Below are 18,592 nucleotides of genomic sequence, written 5' to 3'. Positions count from 1 at the left end.
GACAGCAGGGACAGTGGGTGAAGCATGTAACACCTGGGGTGTACCATGCGACGCACCAGACTCCCCACTGCCGCTACACTCCGAGGCAGCAGCCTGAAGACGGCTGACCGCGGCCATCAACACGTTCAGCTGTTCGCGAACAGTGGCCAGCTCCTCCTGCATCCGTACACAGCAGTCACACATCCTATCCATCCTAAGAAATCAATTTGCTGTAGAGAGTTAATCAACTTTTAACTAGACTGCTAATTCACTAAAGGCGGCTGATCGTTGACTAAACTGTGGTTGCTAGCCACTTCTTGTAGAAAACAATGAAAATAGCACTACCTGTCTCTGGACTGTATTGAAAACAAACACTAGCACTACTGGCACTATGGTTGACTAAAGGGACTCTCTCTGACTGTATTGAAAACACGAAATCTATGGAACACTATTACTAGCACTCGACAATTAAAGCTTCCTAAAAGCAAAAACACACGGAAGAAGAAGTGACAAGTAAGGTAATACAGTTAATACTTAAATTAAGGTAGCTCTCTGCACAGCAGACGTGAAGCAGACGGCAGTTAAGACGAACAGCATCAAAGAGTTTCCGCTGCAGTAATATTAGCACAGAAACAACACTTCTTTGTAAATCGCACATATGTATAACCTCGACATATATTTGCAGCTAGTTTGCGGCAGTTGCGTGTGACTTATGACAGCCGGCCTTGGGAACCGAGCGGTTCTAGGCGCTACAGTCCTGAACCACGCGACCGCTACGGTCGCCTCGGGCATGGGTGTGTGTGATGTCCTTAGGTTAGTTAGGTTTAAGTAGTTCTAGGGGCTAATGACCTCAGAAGTTAAGTCCCATAGTACTCAGAGCCATTTGAAACATTTATGACGAGGTTTGCAAAAGCAGGTGTCTCTGCCAACGAGGAGCTGCGGCTTCCTCTCGTCATCGTTCCACCCTCACACCGCGACCGCCCCTCCCCCCCCCCCCCCCCCCAAAAAAAAACCACACAGACAAACAGATCCGTGCCCTTGGGGAAGGTAGGCATCGATCGACCATTACCTGTGCGGTGGTGTCGCTTTCATTTATCATTTTTATTCTACTCGTGAATGGAGCGTAGGATGGCGACTTCCAGTTAGTCTGTGTTTAAGCTATAATGTTTCAAACTGAGCTGTTAAGAGAATTTAGTTAGTCGTAAGTGGAAGGAACTTGCCTTACATTTGTTGGAAACTGAGATCTCTGAACTTAAGGAGTATGTCTCTCTACGACGGACAACACACTACTTGGACCGCTATGAATACTTAAGTGTCGACAGATTCCAGTGATGTAACAACATTAAGTGTTCTAACCATTAAAATGCAATACTTAAATTACACCGAAGATGGATTACAAATCCCTGCACGAAAACACCAGTGTTCTTCAAGTCTTCCTGCTCTGATTGTCCCACATACGCAACAGCATCGTCTTCGTGGAGCCTCCTGCACCAAGCACAAATAATGAACACTGACGTCCCTGAAGTGCTTGAAATACGTCAGAGCTGGAGCTGGCCGCACGGATTCATTTTTGTTAACAGTACTAGGTACTCAGTCAAGAGACAGAGAGGATTTTTCCTTACCTTCCATTTGTTTCGCAGAGGCCACAGGAGTGCCGTCTCCTATACATCGGGCCAGGTTTGAAATTTCACCGTATTGCAGATGGCCATAAATATATCTTTCCAGTTAAAACTGATTGCAAACAGGAAAAAGATACTGCAAATTTTCCCACAAAGCATAGTACAGCAGTTTCTTCGTGACAGTCGGTTTTAACAGAAAGCTTGTACATTGTAGTTTAAAAACTATATAGCTTATGTCCATTCGGTAATTTACTAGAATATAGTGTAAACTGTTCAATTACATCTCCAGATTTTTTTTCATGACAACTTTTCCCTACACACAATATATATGTATATGAAACACTGTTAATAAAAATCTCGAGCAATTCTTGACCGATTTTTGAAAAGATGCTAGCAATAATCTCTTGAAGTTTTTTCACCGATTTGTTCCAGATTTCTACACAATAATATAAAAAAACCATGAGACACACACACATACGTTATATATATACACACACACACACACACGCACACACACACACACACACATACAGGGTGTTTCAAAAATGACCGGTATATTTGAAACGGCAATAAAAACTAAACGAGCAGCGATAGAAATACACCGTTTGTTGCAATATGCTTGGGACAACAGTACATTTTCAGGCAGACAAACTTTCGAAATTACAGTAGTTACAATTTTCAACAACAGATGGCGCTGCAAGTGATGGGAAAGATATAGAAGACAACGCAGTCTGTGGGTGCGCCATTCAGTACGTCGTCTTTCTGCTGTAAGCGTGTGCTGTTCACAACGTGCAAGTGTGCTGTAGACAACATGGTTTATTCCTTAGAACAGAGGATTTTTCTGGTGTTGGAATTCCACCGCCTAGAACACAGTGTTGTTGCAACAAGACGAAGTTTTCAACGGAGGTTTAATGTAACCAAAGGACCGAAAAGCGATACAATAAAGGATCTGTTTGAAAAATTTCAACGGACTGGGAACGTGACGGATGAACGTGCTGGAAAGGTAGGGCGACCGCGTACGGCAACCACAGAGGGCAACGCGCAGCTAGTGCAGCAGGTGATCCAACAGCGGCCTCGGGTTTCCGTTCGCCGTGTTGCAGCTGCGGTCCAAATGAAAATGACGCCAACGTCCACGTATCGTCTCATGCGCCAGAGTTTACACCTCTATCCATACAAAATTCAAACGCGGCAACCCCTCAGCGCCGCTACCATTGCTGCACGAGAGACATTCGCTAACGATATAGTGCACAGGATTGATGACGGTGATATGCATGTGGGCAGCATTTGGTTTACTGACGAAGCTTATTTTTACCTGGACGGCTTCGTCAATAAACAGAACTGGCGCATATGGGGAACCGAAAAGCCCCATGTTGCAGTCCCATCGTCCCTGCATCCTCAAAAAGTACTGGTCTGGGCCGCTATGTCTTCCAAAGGAATCGTTGGCCCATTTTTCAGATCCGAAACGATTACTGCATCACGCTATCTGGACATTCTTCGTGAATTTGTGGCGGTACAAACTGCCTTAGACGACACTGCGAACACCTCGTGGTTTATGCAAGATGGTGCCCGGCCACATCGCACGGCCAACGTCTTTAATTTCCTGAATGAATATTTCGATGATCGCGTGATTGCTTTGGGCTATCCGAAACATACAGGAGGCAGCGTGGATTGGCCTCCCTATTCGCCAGACATGAACCCCTGTGACTTCTTTCTGTGGGGACACTTGAAAGACCAGGTGTACCGCCAGAATCCAGAAACAATTGAACAGCTGAAGCAGTACATCTCATCTGCATGTGAAGCCATTCCGCCAGACACGTTGTCAAAGGTTTGGCGTAATTTCATTCAGAGACTACGCCATATTATTGCTACGCATGGTGGATATGTGGAAAATATCGTACTATAGAGTTTCCCAGACCGCAGCGCCATCTGTTGTTGAAAATTGTAACTACTGTAATTTCGAAAGTGTGTGTGCCTGAAAATGTACTGTTGTCCCAAGCATATTGCAACAAACAGTGTATTTCTATCGCTGCTCGTTTAGTTTTTATTGCCGTTTCAAATATACCGGTCATTTTTGAAACACCCTGCATATATATATATATATATATATATATTGTGGTGTCACCGCCAGACACCACACTTGCTAAGTGGTAGCTTAAATCGGCCGCGGTCCATTAGTACATGTCGGACCCGCGTGTCGCCACTGTATGATCGCAGACCGAGCGCCACCACACGGCAGGTCTCGAGAGACGTACTGGCACTCGCCCCAGTTGTACGGACGACATTGCTAGCGACTACACGTAAGAAGCCTTTCTCTCATTTGCCGAGAGACAGTTAGAATAGCCTTCACCTAAGTTAATGGCTACGACCTAGCAAGGCGCCATTTGTACCATTGCATGTATCTCAAGATAGTCTCACTTGTATCATCAAGAATGCTGTATACCAAAGGACGATATAAAAGTTAAGTGTTCTAGTAGCTACGTTATTTTCTTTATCACATTCATTACGAATCCTGTTCCAGACTTCGCGCCAGTCGGCGTGTGTGTACGTGTGCCCTTTCGGCTACCCGTCTCTGTGGACTGGCTGCCTTGTCAGTCCACTACACACACACATATATATATATATATATATATATATATATATATATATATATATATGAGGAAAAATGGAATCATTGTTAGCACATTTCTTGAAAATATCGATTTACTTAAAATATTTGAAGGGTACTTTAATAACCAGTTGAATGGACCTGGGCTACATACTTTTCAGTATATATATATATATATATATATATATATATATATATATATACATATGCAGCTTTACTGTATGATTAAATGATGATGGCGTCCTGTTGGGTAAAATATTCCGGAGGTAAAATAGTCCCCCATTCGGATCTCCGGGTGGGGACTACTCAAGAGGACGTCGTTATCAGGAGAAAGAAAACTGGCGTTCTACGGATCGGAGCGTGGAATGTCAGATCCCTTAATCGGGCAGGTAGATTAGAAAATCTAAAAAGGGAAATGGATAGGTTAAAGTTAGATATAGTGGGAATTAGTGAAGTTCGGTGGCAGGAGGAACAAGACTTCTGGTCAGGTGACTACAGGGTTATAAACACAAAGTCAAATAGGGGTAATGCAGGAGTAGGTTTAATAATGAATAGGAAAATAGGAACGCGGGTAAGCTACTACAAACAGCTTAGTGAACGCATTATTGTGGCCAAGATAGATACGAAGCCCACACCTACTACAGTAGTACAAGTTTATATGCCAACTAGTTCTGCAGATGACGAAGAAATTGAAGAAATGTATGATGAAATAAAAGAAATTATTCAGATAGTGAAGGGAGACGAAAATTTAATAGTCATGGGTGACTGGAATTCGAGTGTAGGAAAAGGGAGTGAAGGAAACGTAGTAGGTGAATATGGATTGGGGCTAAGAAATGAAAGAGGAATCCTCCTGGTAGAATTGTGCACAGAGCACAACTTAATCATAGCTAACACTTGGTTTAAGAATCATGATGGAAGGTTGTATACATGGAAGAACCCTGGAGATACTAAAAGGTATCAGATAGATTATATAATGGTAAGACAGAGATTTAGGAACCAGGTTTTAAATTGTAAGACATTTCCAGGGGCAGACGTGGATTCTGACCACAATCTATTGGTTATGACCTGTAGATTAAAACTGAAAAAAACTGCAAAAAGGTGGGAATTTAAGGAGATGGGACCTGGATAAACTGAAAGAACCAGAGGTTGTACAGAGTTTCAGGGAGAGCATAAGGGAACAATTGACAGGAATGGGGGAAAGAAATACAGTAGAAGAAAAATGGGTAGCTCTGACGGATGAAGTAGTGAAGGCAGCAGACGATCAAGTAGGTAAAAAGACGAGGGCTAATAGAAATCCTTGGGTAACAGAAGAAATATTGAATTTAATTGATGAAAGGAGAAAATATAAAAATGCAGTAAATGAAGTAGGCAAAAAGGAATAGGAACGTCTCAAAAATGAGATCGACAGGAAGTGCAAAATGGCTAAGCAGGGATGGCTAGAGGACAAATGTAAGGATGTAGAGGCCTGTCTCACTAGGGGCAAGATAGATACTGCCTACAGGAAAATTAAAGAGACCTTTGGAGAGAAGAGAACCACTTGTATGAATATCAAGATCTCAGATGGCAACCCAGTTCTAAGCAAAGAAGGGTGGGCAGAAAGGTGGAAGGAGTATATAGAGGGTTTATACAAGGGCGATGTACTTGAGGACAATATTATGGAAATGAAAGAGGATGTAGATTAAGACGAAATGGGAGATAAGATACTGCGTGAAGAGTTTGACAGAGCACTGAAAGACCTGAGTCGAAACAAGGCCCCGGGAGTAGACAAAATTCCATTAGAACTACTGATGGCCTTGGGAGAGCCAGCCCCGACAAAACTATACCATCTGGTGAGCAAGATGTATGAGACAGGTGAAATACCCTCTAATTTCAAGAAGAATATAATAATTCCAATCCCAAAGAAAGCAAGTGTTGACAGGTGCGAAAATTACCGAACTATCTGTTTAATAAGTCACAGCTGCAAAATACTAACATAAATTCTTTGCAGACGAATGGAAAAACTGGTACAAGCCGACCTCGGGGAAGATTAGTTTGTATTCCGTAGAAATGTGGAACACGTGAGGCAATACTGACCCTACGATATATCTTAGAAGATAGATTAAGGAACGGCAAACCTACATTTCTAGCAGTTGTAAACTTAGAAAAAACTTTCGACAATGCTGACTGGAATACACTCTTGGAAATTCTGAAGGTGGCGGGGGTGAAACAAGATGGAAGTTATAAGAGTCGAGGGGCACGAAAGGAAAGCAATGGTTGGGAAGGGAGTGATGTTATTCCGTCTGTATATTGTGCAAGCAGTAAAGTAAACAAAAGAAGAATTCGGAGTAGGAATTAAAATCCATGGAGAAGAAATAACAACTTTGAGGTTTGCCGATGACACTGTAATTCTGTCAGAGACAGCAAATGACGTGTAAGAGCAATTGAACGGAATGGACAGTGTCTTGAAAGGAGGATATAAGATGAACATCAACAAAAGCAAACCGAGGATAATGGAATGAAGTCGAATTGAATCAGGTGATTATGGGATTACATTAGGAAATGAGACATTTAAAATAGTAGATGAGTTTTGCTATTTGGGGAGCAAAGTAACTGATGATGGTCGAAATAGAGAGGATATAAAATGTTGACTGACAATGGCGAGGAAAACGTTTCTGAAGAAGAGAAATTTGTTAACATCGAGTAAAGATTTAAGTGTCAGGAACTCGTTTCTGAAAGTACTTGTATTGAGTGCAGCCAATTATGAAGTGAAACATGGACATTAACTAGTTTAGACATGAAGAGAATAGAAACTTTCGAAATGTGGTGCTACAAAAGAATGCTGAAGATGAGATGGGTAGATCATGTAACTAATGAGGAGGTGCTGAATAGAATTGGGGAGAAGAGGAATTTGTGGCCCGACTAGAAGAAGGGATCGGTTGGTAGGGCATGTTTTGAGGCATCAGGGGATCACTAATTGAGAACAGGAGGGCAGCGTGGAGGATAGAGTAGCATGGAGAGCTGCATCAAACCAGTCTCTAGACGGAAGACCACACCAACAACATGTTATGTAAGTCTTATTTGATAGCATGTCTTCCAAACCTCTGGTAAACTCTGATTCTAATGCTGGACCCCCTATGTTTTCCATATCTACTCCTGTTTCTTGTTTCATCATGTTGTCAGACAAGTCTTCCCCTCGTAGTGGCGTTTATGTACTCATTCCCATCCCTTCTCCGCGTTTAACACTGGAATCCTTAAGCACTCTTAATGCTGATGTCTTTGCTCTTAGATTCATCGAACCTGTTTTGACTTTTCTACCGACTGAATAGCAACTTATACCTTTCTTAGCTCATTTATATACTGCTTTATTTCTCCGCAGTTATCTTCATTGTACCTACGCTCGTGTGTCCAACTTTTGTGATTGCTCTTTTTAGGGATGTTCTTTCCCCCACAACTGAACTACTTAGCGTGTTATTCATTCTTGCAATATCTGCATCGTTAGAGATCTTCAAATGCACCCAATCATTCCTCACTACTTCAGTCTCCCACTTCTTTCCCCATTGATTCTTCCAGACGATTCTTTTAAACTTCAGATGTTGAGACCTTTGCCAAATATACTCTCTCTTATTGTGGGTTTTGAGCAGCGTATATGCTATTAACAGTTGAAACTTATTACAGAACTCCATTTGGCGCTTTTTCAGTTACGTGCCTCATGTCCTGTGGAGACAAATTGTGTGACTTAATGCAGTGGCTTAGATTGCCTTCTGCATCCTCATACCGTCGATCATGCCTAATTCTTCCAGCTTTTAGGAGCAGTTTCCCACCACAAGGGCAAGAAATGCATTCTGCATTCTGTCCTGTTTGACAAGCCCGTTGGCAAGATATGGGTGACTACACCGTAAGTCTCCGGCCACACTTTTAGCTGCTTCTTACTCGAAATATAAGCAGGGGCTGAAGCAGAACCCGGTACCCAGGGCATTTTGACTAGTAGTTAAACGTTTACTTTTCAAAATTAAAACCAGTCTCTGTTTCAAATTACAATTTATTCTTTTATGAACAACGCGATTTGCCTTCATGGGGCATCTTTTGATTATCTTAAAATTTTCCTTTTACAAGATAGTAAAAACCATAAAGCAGCTCCCTGCCAGACAGAATTACGTGTCGAATCATATGAACCCGCAGAGACCACTTCTTTTTACAACATCTTAAAAAGCATAAAACGGCTCTGTGCTAGATTAAGTTCGCGTCGAATCTGATGAACCCACAGAAATGTGTGCACTTATTTGTGGGTGTGGTCTGCTGGTGCGAACTTATTAAGGTCTCTGCAGGGTTTATCTGATTAGATGCTTGCTTCAGTCTATCTCAGAGCCGTTTCATAGTTTTTGATATGGGGTAAACGAAAAATTTTAAAATAATCTGAAGATGTCCCACGAAGGCAAAACGCGTTGTTAATAAAGGAAGACTGTTTTTGATTCAAATATTCTACATAAGACTGCAGTACCTGACGGCCTAATAGAATGGAAGAAATTTGCCAAAAACACATTACCGCTAGATTACGCAAATATAAGAGCATAATTTTAGCATAAGTTCCGCACGCTGTGTGCTCACTCTCGGAAGGTCATCATCGATCCAGTAGCCCTGCTCCGTATGCTCTTGTGTTTGCCTACATGCTGCGTCACCTATTACGTCATCTATCGACGCAACAAACTTGTCTTGTACTGTTCAGACATTCGTCATATTTAACAGTAGTTATTTCTGCAAATTAATGTATGTGGTACGTCAATTTCGAAGTAAATATACTGTCTGTTGCTGCAGTTCGAATGGTGAGTGGACATATGACTGGAGAAACAACGATCGACAGGCGTGGTGAACCACCGAACGCGCAACCTGCCAAGGAATGCGATCGGTTGCGTTGAGCTGAGCGATGATTTATATATACTTTGGTGACTGAAATATAACCTAATCCTTAATGCTCGTACCCCCAGTCCGTGCCCCAGAGGGTTAGCAGTTACTGGAGGCTGGCAGTCATTGAACTGTTTCAAGCTGTGGCAGAAATTCAGTACGATGATCTCAGCGACCTCTGAATGAAGGTGTGTGAGAGTGCTGCAGGGCGAGCCCGCCGCGTGTTGCACGACCTTTATGTAGCGCGTGACAGAGCTTAGCCAACTACTTCGCTGGCGTCTGGTATCCGACTGTCACAAACATTTTCGGCTGAACATCGATTAGAGGTATCCAGTCTCGATTAAAAGTAGCTCAGTAAATTTTCGCAAAGCAAAAAGTAGACGCGACATCGACTAATCGTCAAACGCCAGAGAAGAATGAGTCTGAGGGAAGGAGAAAATTCACAAAGGAAAGCGAACGTGTTTCATCATGAGGGCATATGTGCCGTTATACGCAGAACGGATCAGATACCATATACCATGTATTCGTCGGCTTTGGGCTCCAGCCTCACGTAAAGAAATGGGAGAGTGGTAGAATATTCGTGTCTTGTGATGTGTCTGAAACTTAGGTTTTTTTGACTGGTTTATTATACTATTGATATTAGCATGAAGGAATACGGTTCTAAAAATGATCCGTTAAATTTCGGTTACAACGTAAATCACACTCATCTAAAACTCGCCGATTCAGCTGAATTGGCCACCTAGGGATTGCAATTAAAAACAACTCAAACTGAGACCATCACATGGAAATGGTTCTGCGGAAACGTGGCGTCGTAGAAGATGCGACAGGATCACTAAAAGTGTCTAACCACGCTTGTCTGTCTTCTCCCAGAATTTTCCTGTGCGTTATGGGATCCTTACCGTATAAGGCTAATCAATGACGTCGGAAACTTCGAAATAATGGGAGTTTGTTTCGTGTTATTGCGAAATGGGGAGGGAGTGTCACACATACGATGTACGAGTCAGAGTGGCGGAAATAAAAAAAAAAGGCTTTTTTCGTTGGAGTGAGATCACTTCACGAAATTTCAATCACCAGTTTTCTCCTCCGAAAGACAAAAAATGTTGCTGACTCCCAGGCAGAGCGCCCGTACCCGGAGTCAAGTGGGACCCAGAAACATACCCCCCATCCCCCCCCACACACACACACACCCTCCAGCTATCAAGGAGAGGGAAAATAAGTTTATAGTCAGGTGTTTTCTTTCAAAATTGTTTCTTAAAAGTCAGTATTCCGCAGGTCTTTGATGGTGTTGGAACTTTTTTATAGCAACTTACAAATCGTCATACGTCTTCGAAAACATGAAATATACATTTTACCCCCATGTCCCCCTCCCCTCCCCCCTCCTGCAAACTACCTTATCGGCGTCCTTGCTCATAAGGAGAAATAACCAACGTAATAAAATAAGAGAAATCAGTGCTCGGACGGAAATATTTAGGTTTTAGTTTTTCCCGTGTGCTATTCGAGAGACGAGCAGCCAAGAAAGTGGCTCTATGAACACTCTGCGGAACACTTAGTGTTAACAGCAGAGCAGTGATGAGAAACGCTCTGGAAGATGTATCCAACAAAGTTGTTGTTCATCAATTCTATATTAATGCTGAGTAACTAATAGACAAAACATTAGAAAAGAGGCTCGAAGCAAATGAAGAAAGGGTAAAATCTACTCAATTTACAGATAAACTAGTGCCAGCAACATCAAACGGAGGACTACAGTTTATAATGGACAGGGTCGTAAATTGGGACAGGAGTTTGGAATGAGGGCAGATGCAGGAAAGATCAAAACGAAGACAATCTAACATTAAGAATCCCTCAAAGTATAATTGGAAGGAAACATTGGGGCAAGTAAAATCTTTCATGACTTAGAGCTTTTCGTAAATCAAATAACAAATGTGAAAAATGGGTGGGGAAGGAGGTTTTGAGAAGGTAGAAGGTTCGTTGAAATCACGAATAATTCCAATAAAGAAAGATATTCATGTGGTGTTTTTGTCTGCTACCTATGTGTTGTCCATTAAAAGTAAACTGGAAATAAGCTTGAATGGATTTGAAATGGGGATGCGATCATTGCTTAAAGTTAAATGGATTGAGACAATGAGGAACAAAGAAGTACTCCAAAAGTAACAGTTACAGCACGCTTGTTGAAATTATAAGAACAATAAAACCTTTTCTGTGGCATAGATCGCGAAGAAATTAGCTGTAGAGAGTGGTAAGCACGAGAAAGGTTGCAGCAGAACAGAAAGAAAAGAATAAGAAGGCTTGGAATACTGGATGCCATTAAAAGTGGACGAAGCCGTCGTGGGATTGAAGCAGGCGCACAGGACGCAGCAATGTGGAGAACATGCAGTAGATACCAGCCGTAAGAGAGGATTTACTAGGTTGGGAAGTCATTTTATAAAATGTATTCATTTGTGACGTTTTGTTCGAGATGAAACGAAAAACCGTACCTTGAATCGTGCGTTTCTTGCGTCAGACTGACAGCTTTTTGAAGGTAGAGCCTGACGTGGAAGATAGTTGTTGGAGGAAGGAGAAGGGGGAAGCAGCAGTGGCAGAGGGGGTAGGGGTGGGGGTGGCGGGTGAGGGAGAGGGCTACGAAGCAAGGCAGGCAATAATAACGAGGCAGCTAAGCCGAGCAACAATGGGCATGCGCCGACAATGGCGGTCCAATAATGGCCGCCTGTCCAAATCCAACGGCACCGCTGCTAAAGGCGGTGAGCTTCATGCCGTCTCTGCCTGAGACCTTGATACAAACGACTACAATGACCAAACTTCAGTGTTCCCAACCGTCGCGATTTTTTAAGGGATTTCGGGGACACTCCCTCTTATTAACAAATCATTTGTAATGAAATCATAGGTTATGAAATACCCTTTCGTTAATGAGATAAAGTTTTGACTCTCAATGGGGAGACCTTCACCAGCCCTTCCTGAATCAATAAAATAAGGGGTCGCTCTTCCTTTATGAATAAAAAGAACTTTTAAACAACGTAGAAAATATTTATCAACCACTTTCTTTACAGCTTGGCCACTGTCCTTGGTGGCCCACCATGTTGCATATGTATATTTTCTGAGGCCTTTGGTATAGACAAGATTTATTTACGCATGTAGTTACAACCAATTACACAGTCAACTACGCCAAATAAAAGCAATTAGAAATACAGAACTTGTTATAACCAGGAATAACACAATAACCTCTTCCCCACAAATCACTTTTTAACAATTATGTTAGCCAAGCGTCTACCCAGGCTCACACTCAGAAGTAATGCATAATTAAAGTCTGGTTATACCAATGTCCAAATCTGCATGGTGGGGTGCACGTCCCGTAATTATTCCCAAGTCCAGTGAAGTTCAGTCTCTCCAAGCGAAGTCGCAAGATTTTCCGCCGAGCAGCCAGGTAACCTCGAGTGGTGCGGCGAGTCATCCACAAGCAGCTGGAACACGGCGTACTGCACTTCCCGATGAGAACTGTCGTTTGAGGCGGCGGCCGGGTTTATATAAGGCTTGCTAGTTAATGGAGCCGTCGGCTGGGGTCGCTCTTTTCTAGGGAAAACCAATCGCAATGTTTCCTGGCGTAGCCAATTGCTGTGTGCTGACAAACGCGCGCGCGCGAAGGCGGCCAGCGATGGTAGCCGCGAGCCGCCCGGAGAAGTGCGGCCAGCGATGTATTTCTCGGCCACGTAAGGGAGCGTGCGTGTGAAGACGGCAAGCGATGGAAGCAGCGGGCTGCCCAGAGAAGTGCGGCCAGCGATGTATTTGGCGGCCGCGTACTGGAGCGCGTTGTTCGGTGTTTGTTAGAAGTGGTGTATACCGCAGAACTGTTCCGGTTGCGATAACGATCTTGTTGCATCGGGTGACATACTACACAGCTGATGCCAGGTTACAGACTAGGGCTCCTTGCTTCCCCAACTGATCGAAGTCACCCAGGCAATTGTGTCATGTGACATAAAAATGGTGGTAGCCCCCTCTGAGTCAATCAGATCCATGCATCCCTCCACACATTTTTTAAAAGTTGGTCAATTGAGTGGGCGCTGGGCAGTATAGGGAGAGGTTGCATCTATTTGTTTAAACAAATTGCACTACTCTAGTTAAGTTTGTTAAAACAATGATATGTGGCAATAGTAGAGACCTCATATGGGCAAATATGTAACTACTCTCAGTTTTACGTACTTTTACGTATTTTCCGCAGTTTTACATATTTTAGTAGGTTTTCCACAATTTTAAAGATTTTGTCCAATACACCTATCGCTGTCATGATGCACACTCAGGCAATCACAACGATTCACTGATACTGAGGCACACCTCCCCAACTCCATCTTTTGTAACTAGGACACTCGCAGCTGACAGCATTAGTATGTGCTGTGTCTATTTGTTAATACCAAGAAACATCACTCCAGGTCTACTTGAATAATATTTCATGGCGCCAGCAGACGCCAGACCCAGACAAGTAATATGTAAGAACTCTCAGTTCACGACAACTTATCGCACTGTACCCCATTATGCGAGTTATGGGGCAACATGGCATCGAATCGTGTTGTGATGTTGTCTAACAGTGTTGTGTCAAATCACAATTCATATTGACATCAAGGTGTTGTCAGCTTTAGTCCCATTACTAGTGTGTGACATCATAGTGTTAGAAAGAAACATGAGGGCAGAAACAGTGACGTCATAGGTGCACTGTATAAGAAATTACTGTATTACTAGATTGTGTGATGTCATAGTACAATTATGATGCTTCCAAACAAAGCTACTTTATGTATGGCACAGTTCTATAAAAATACTCCTCTAGAGACCTGCCGGAAGGGTAGATGAGCCCCTCAGAATCGGACATGTTTGGGTGCAGCCACAAACAGTGATGGTCATGAGTAGTAGAACTAAGTCAGTGTCACACAACACTCCGCATTGTTGCCAAATGTATCCAAGTTGACAGTGATGACATCATCCAAGTTGGCGGCCTGTAGACTTGGCAACAGAGCATGACCTCATCCAAGATGGCGGCTATGACATCAGCTGATGACATCATCCAAGATGGCAGCCATGATGTCAGCTGATGATGCAAGTACCTTTATCCAATATGGCGGATTCTGGTGGGAAGTTAGGTCAGTTGGGTTACCTCCACTATCGTAACACCCTCCCCCAGAAAATGGTGGGAAGTTCAAATTCCATCTGGATAATACAACATACCAAGGTTATCTCTACTAACCTAAGAAAATGGCCTCCACTAACTTAAGTCATCTGACAGCCACCTCTTCCTAGGGCTTGGTGGGAAAAGGACTCAGCTTGTGTCTTTATTTTGCATCCAGTCTTTATTTAAACAATTATAGACCAAACTACCATCGAGTGTTTCCACCTTGAGGCCTGGGCCTAGTACACAGTACTGCCACCAGAGGGTGCTGTCCTCCCTTCTATGACATAACACAATATTCCGGTCTGGAGGGGGAAATGGCAGGAAAAGGGCTCAGTCGGTTCTGGACCGCTGGAGAGAGGAAGGACAGCACTTTATTTATTTTGGAATAATTTATTTACGGATGGATTTGACATAGTATATTTATCACACTGATACAAAACACTCGCTCTGACATGCTTGGGGTCGCAATACACAGTTTATCGACCTGCAAAACTACTCGTAAAATAATGTAGTACACTGATGCACAGACACGCAAAGAACTCGTAAATTACCGAAATAATACATTGCTCGCCCTACAGAGCTGCAAACCACTCATAAATCACTGAAATAATGTAATTGATGTGCAGAGAGGCGAAAAACTCATAAATTGTCAAAATAATGCATCTAAAAGACTCTGCAAACACTCTTGATAATCGTCAAGTGTCAAAATCATTCACTGCACACCTGTTCACAAAATAATGCAACTAACACCAAAACAACTGGTAAATTGTCAAAACATAACGCATGTGTGACGCTCACAATGCTTAAGCACTCGGTAATAATATAGTGTCCACAAACACTCATTACACGTAAAAACACTTTCAAACTATCGTCAACATATCATATGATCCAAGGGTGCACGCATCGATGCCACCAGACGCAAGCCAGCACGAGCCATCACTCTCACGCAGCTGCCAACAGCATGTGAAATTCACGTCTACAGTTAGACTCCTTTGAGTTTTATACTGACATTGCACGTCTATCTAAATAAGTGATAAGTCATCCTCTGGGCCACACGCATGCGTGCTGATGTCACAGATCATGCTATAGAAATCTGTTCCACTCGCTCATGATTCTAATGGCACATGGGTGACATCTGGCTGATGCAAGTGCATCTGACAAGGTTCTCAGTGCTATACTTAAGTCACATGGCTATTTGAAATAAGAATCAAGTCGAACTCCCGGAAATTTTATAGTATCCCAGAAATACTTAAAGCTTGCTTTTGTATGAGCTTCCTTGATGTCTCAGTTTGTGTGCATAGAAATTCTTGCCATAACATAAGCTGTTTACGAATATAGCCCAGAAGTTCATCTTTTCCGCTGTGCACCATTCCTAAATGCTAAAAAATTCCCTATTTTATCATCTCGAGACTTTCTAAATGATTTGCTTCATCGTTTACGAAGCTAAGCTAAATGTAAGAAACACTAATCTTAATACGAGCAACCTAGAATTACCTGTATATAGGACTCACCTTTGAAAATCACTAAGCTCGCAGACTCTGAGCAAGATGCGATAAAAATACATCCCTTCCCTTGATCAAGAATATATCTAATTGCATTCCCCTCAGAAGAGCTCGTAATGCACATAATGACTTCAGATTCAGAGGCAGAATTCAATACCATTCACTCACAGTATGAATTCTTTCACTGTGAATTCATGAATTATCACAGGCTCACGTCTCCTTGAGGTACTGGGAGCACCCCACTCACAACCCCCCCCCCCCCACCCAAGATGCTCAACACGCATTGGTTCACGTTGAGATCACATTCACATGATGCTGCGTCATCACATCTATATAAGAAATCGCTCTCCAACAGTCTTTCTCACTCGTCTTTAGCCCGTCTCTGCGATCGTTCGTGTGTGTGTGTGTGTGTGTGTGTCTCTGTATTCTTACACCATTAAGAGGAGCAGAAACAGTGGTTCCGGCAAGGTCAAACGCATCCAATCATCTGAGACCCAGCATAAGTAATGATTATCTTTTATTGAGAGTGATCAATCCTCAACACTTAGAAACGAAAACTGTTTCAGTTGTGGTGCATTTGTCTCACTGAAATTTTATTTCTCTCCCTCCTACATTATATTTGCTCCTGTCAGTTGAGCATTTGGGCTAGAGATTTCAAGAGAAATAAATCTGAAGGGTGCGGAGGAGATGAAAGAGTAACAGCAGTCTTCGTCACTTCAAAACCATGAGTCTGAATTCCTTTATCTTGTGATATTGTGGTTCTGTTCATGCATCCTACTCTGGAGGATGGAGACTGTGTTACCTTTCGCAGTTATGGCTTAGAGCATGTTTGTTTAATAAAGTTCTTTTGCTTAATTCGTGCGCTTCATGTTACAGAGTCTGTAGCTCCATGTCCGTCCTCCCCAGTGATTGAGAGGGTGCATAAAATGGCCAAGGAGTGGGAATATCCAGCACGCACCTGCACACAAGACATACTCTTCAACACAGATATTTGCGAGCAGATGCAGTCCTGGCGGCAGGGTGAATTAGGTAATTATCATTATTATTATTGCTATTATATCAACGAGTGCTCTATTCCTCACGTAACATGGATCTGACTACTTGTGCTTCCGTCCTGTCTTTACAGAGCCACCTTCTCAGCACATGGTGCGCGCACCTGTACATGGAACTGCGGAAGCGACAGGTCGCCGCCGGCACGCGTCGCCAGCTCGCACAGCTTTGTCGGCTGCAGGTCCCTCTGGTGGTCTAAGCGGTGGTGGGGCAAGTGCACAGAAAAGAACTAGTATCGTCTGCTACGCTCCACCTGCTCTCACTAGGAAGCGGTCGCCACAGCCGGCCCCGCCGCTCCCGCTGCCCCCGGACCCGACCCTGCCCCAGCAGCAACTGGCCGAGCATCGCTCTGGCGTCCACGGGCCAGCCTCTCTCAGCAGCCCGATTCCGCGGTGTCTCCTCCTGCGCCGACACGTCCTCGCCGATCACGCCAGGTACAACACGCAGCCCTGTCTACCTCTTCAACTCCATTGACTAGTTGTAGTTACAGTATTAGTAATAGAGAAGATCCTATGGCTATTGGCAGTTCCCTTTCCCGTCCTTTTAGTGAAGGACAGGAGGTCAGTGATACCGTACCACAGTTAGAGTACTCGGTGATTGCAGACGCTTTTCTCTTTCAGCAGGACGGAGAACCCGGCAGGAGGGAACCGTCGCCCTGTTGGTTTTCTGAGGGTGGGGAAGCAGAGCTCCTCAAGGTAGTCAGTGATCCGCGGTATCCCACCCTTAAATGCAGTGTGGTACTTTGCATTAAATTATCGCACCTCCCCCCCCCCCCCAGAGTTGCTAGTTGCTTTGTGTTGAAGAGACAGCTCTTCATTATCTTTTTGGGGGCGGGGAGGGGGATGGCGTGATAACACATATCACCTAGTGGTTTCGTAAATCCATCTTGAGTGTTATATTGGACCGGTTTTCTGAGATGGAAGTGAGAGAGCTAAAGCACTCAGAATTCAACACCTGCGCATCCATACACATGTCTATGATCCAGCAAACGGAGGATCTAGCTATATCATGCTATAGCTAGCAAGAGGGCATCCATTAATGGCGAAAATAGAAAGGATCAGGCTTGTTTTGCATGGCCAGTCCTGGCTTGCGAAAGGAAGTATAATTAGAGAGATCATCCTGAGCGTCCCAGTACATACCATTCAGGTAATAATATTCATTTCTGTCATAAGTTTCATGGTATAGAGTTCCCCGTCAAGATCCAGGACATACCTCAATTTGAGACGCAGAATACCGGCATAATGGTTCATGTTTATGGCCTGGAGAAGAAAAGCAAGTCAGAAGAGCAAGACAAGCATATTGTCGTCGGACCCCTCCATTCCTCAAAATTTGCCGGTGAGCGTGAGCTGCGTGTAAACATGCTGCTCTCCTGTCAATGTGATAATTATCACTATATTTGGATCAAAGACAAGTCCCGACTCCTTTCCTCCCGACTGTCAACAAATTGTCGTGTAAAACTTATTTGCTTAAGGTGCCTCAATTATTTCTCCTCAGACAAGCTATTAGCTGCTGATTGGCGAGTTTCGATGGGTGCACGAAGAAGACTGTGCTTCCAAGAATCCGTTACGTGTTATTATTACTACTGAGGAAAACAAATTGACAAAGTTGAAGAATGCTCACCACCAGGAGCAATGGCCATTTGTAGTGCACGCCGACTTTGAATGCCTCCTCACGCTTGCGACTCGCTGTGATGGTGAACCTACAGCCTCACATACCACCTTTACAGAAAAACATGTACCATATGTGGCAGCATACCAAATTGTATCGTCATATGATTCCTGTCTGGACCGCTACAAATCTTACATCGGGG

This window comes from Schistocerca nitens, chromosome 4 (assembly GCF_023898315.1).
Source record: "Schistocerca nitens isolate TAMUIC-IGC-003100 chromosome 4, iqSchNite1.1, whole genome shotgun sequence".
NCBI classification, from domain to species: Eukaryota; Metazoa; Arthropoda; class Insecta; order Orthoptera; family Acrididae; genus Schistocerca; species Schistocerca nitens.
Note: the sequence above shows the minus strand (reverse complement) of the source record.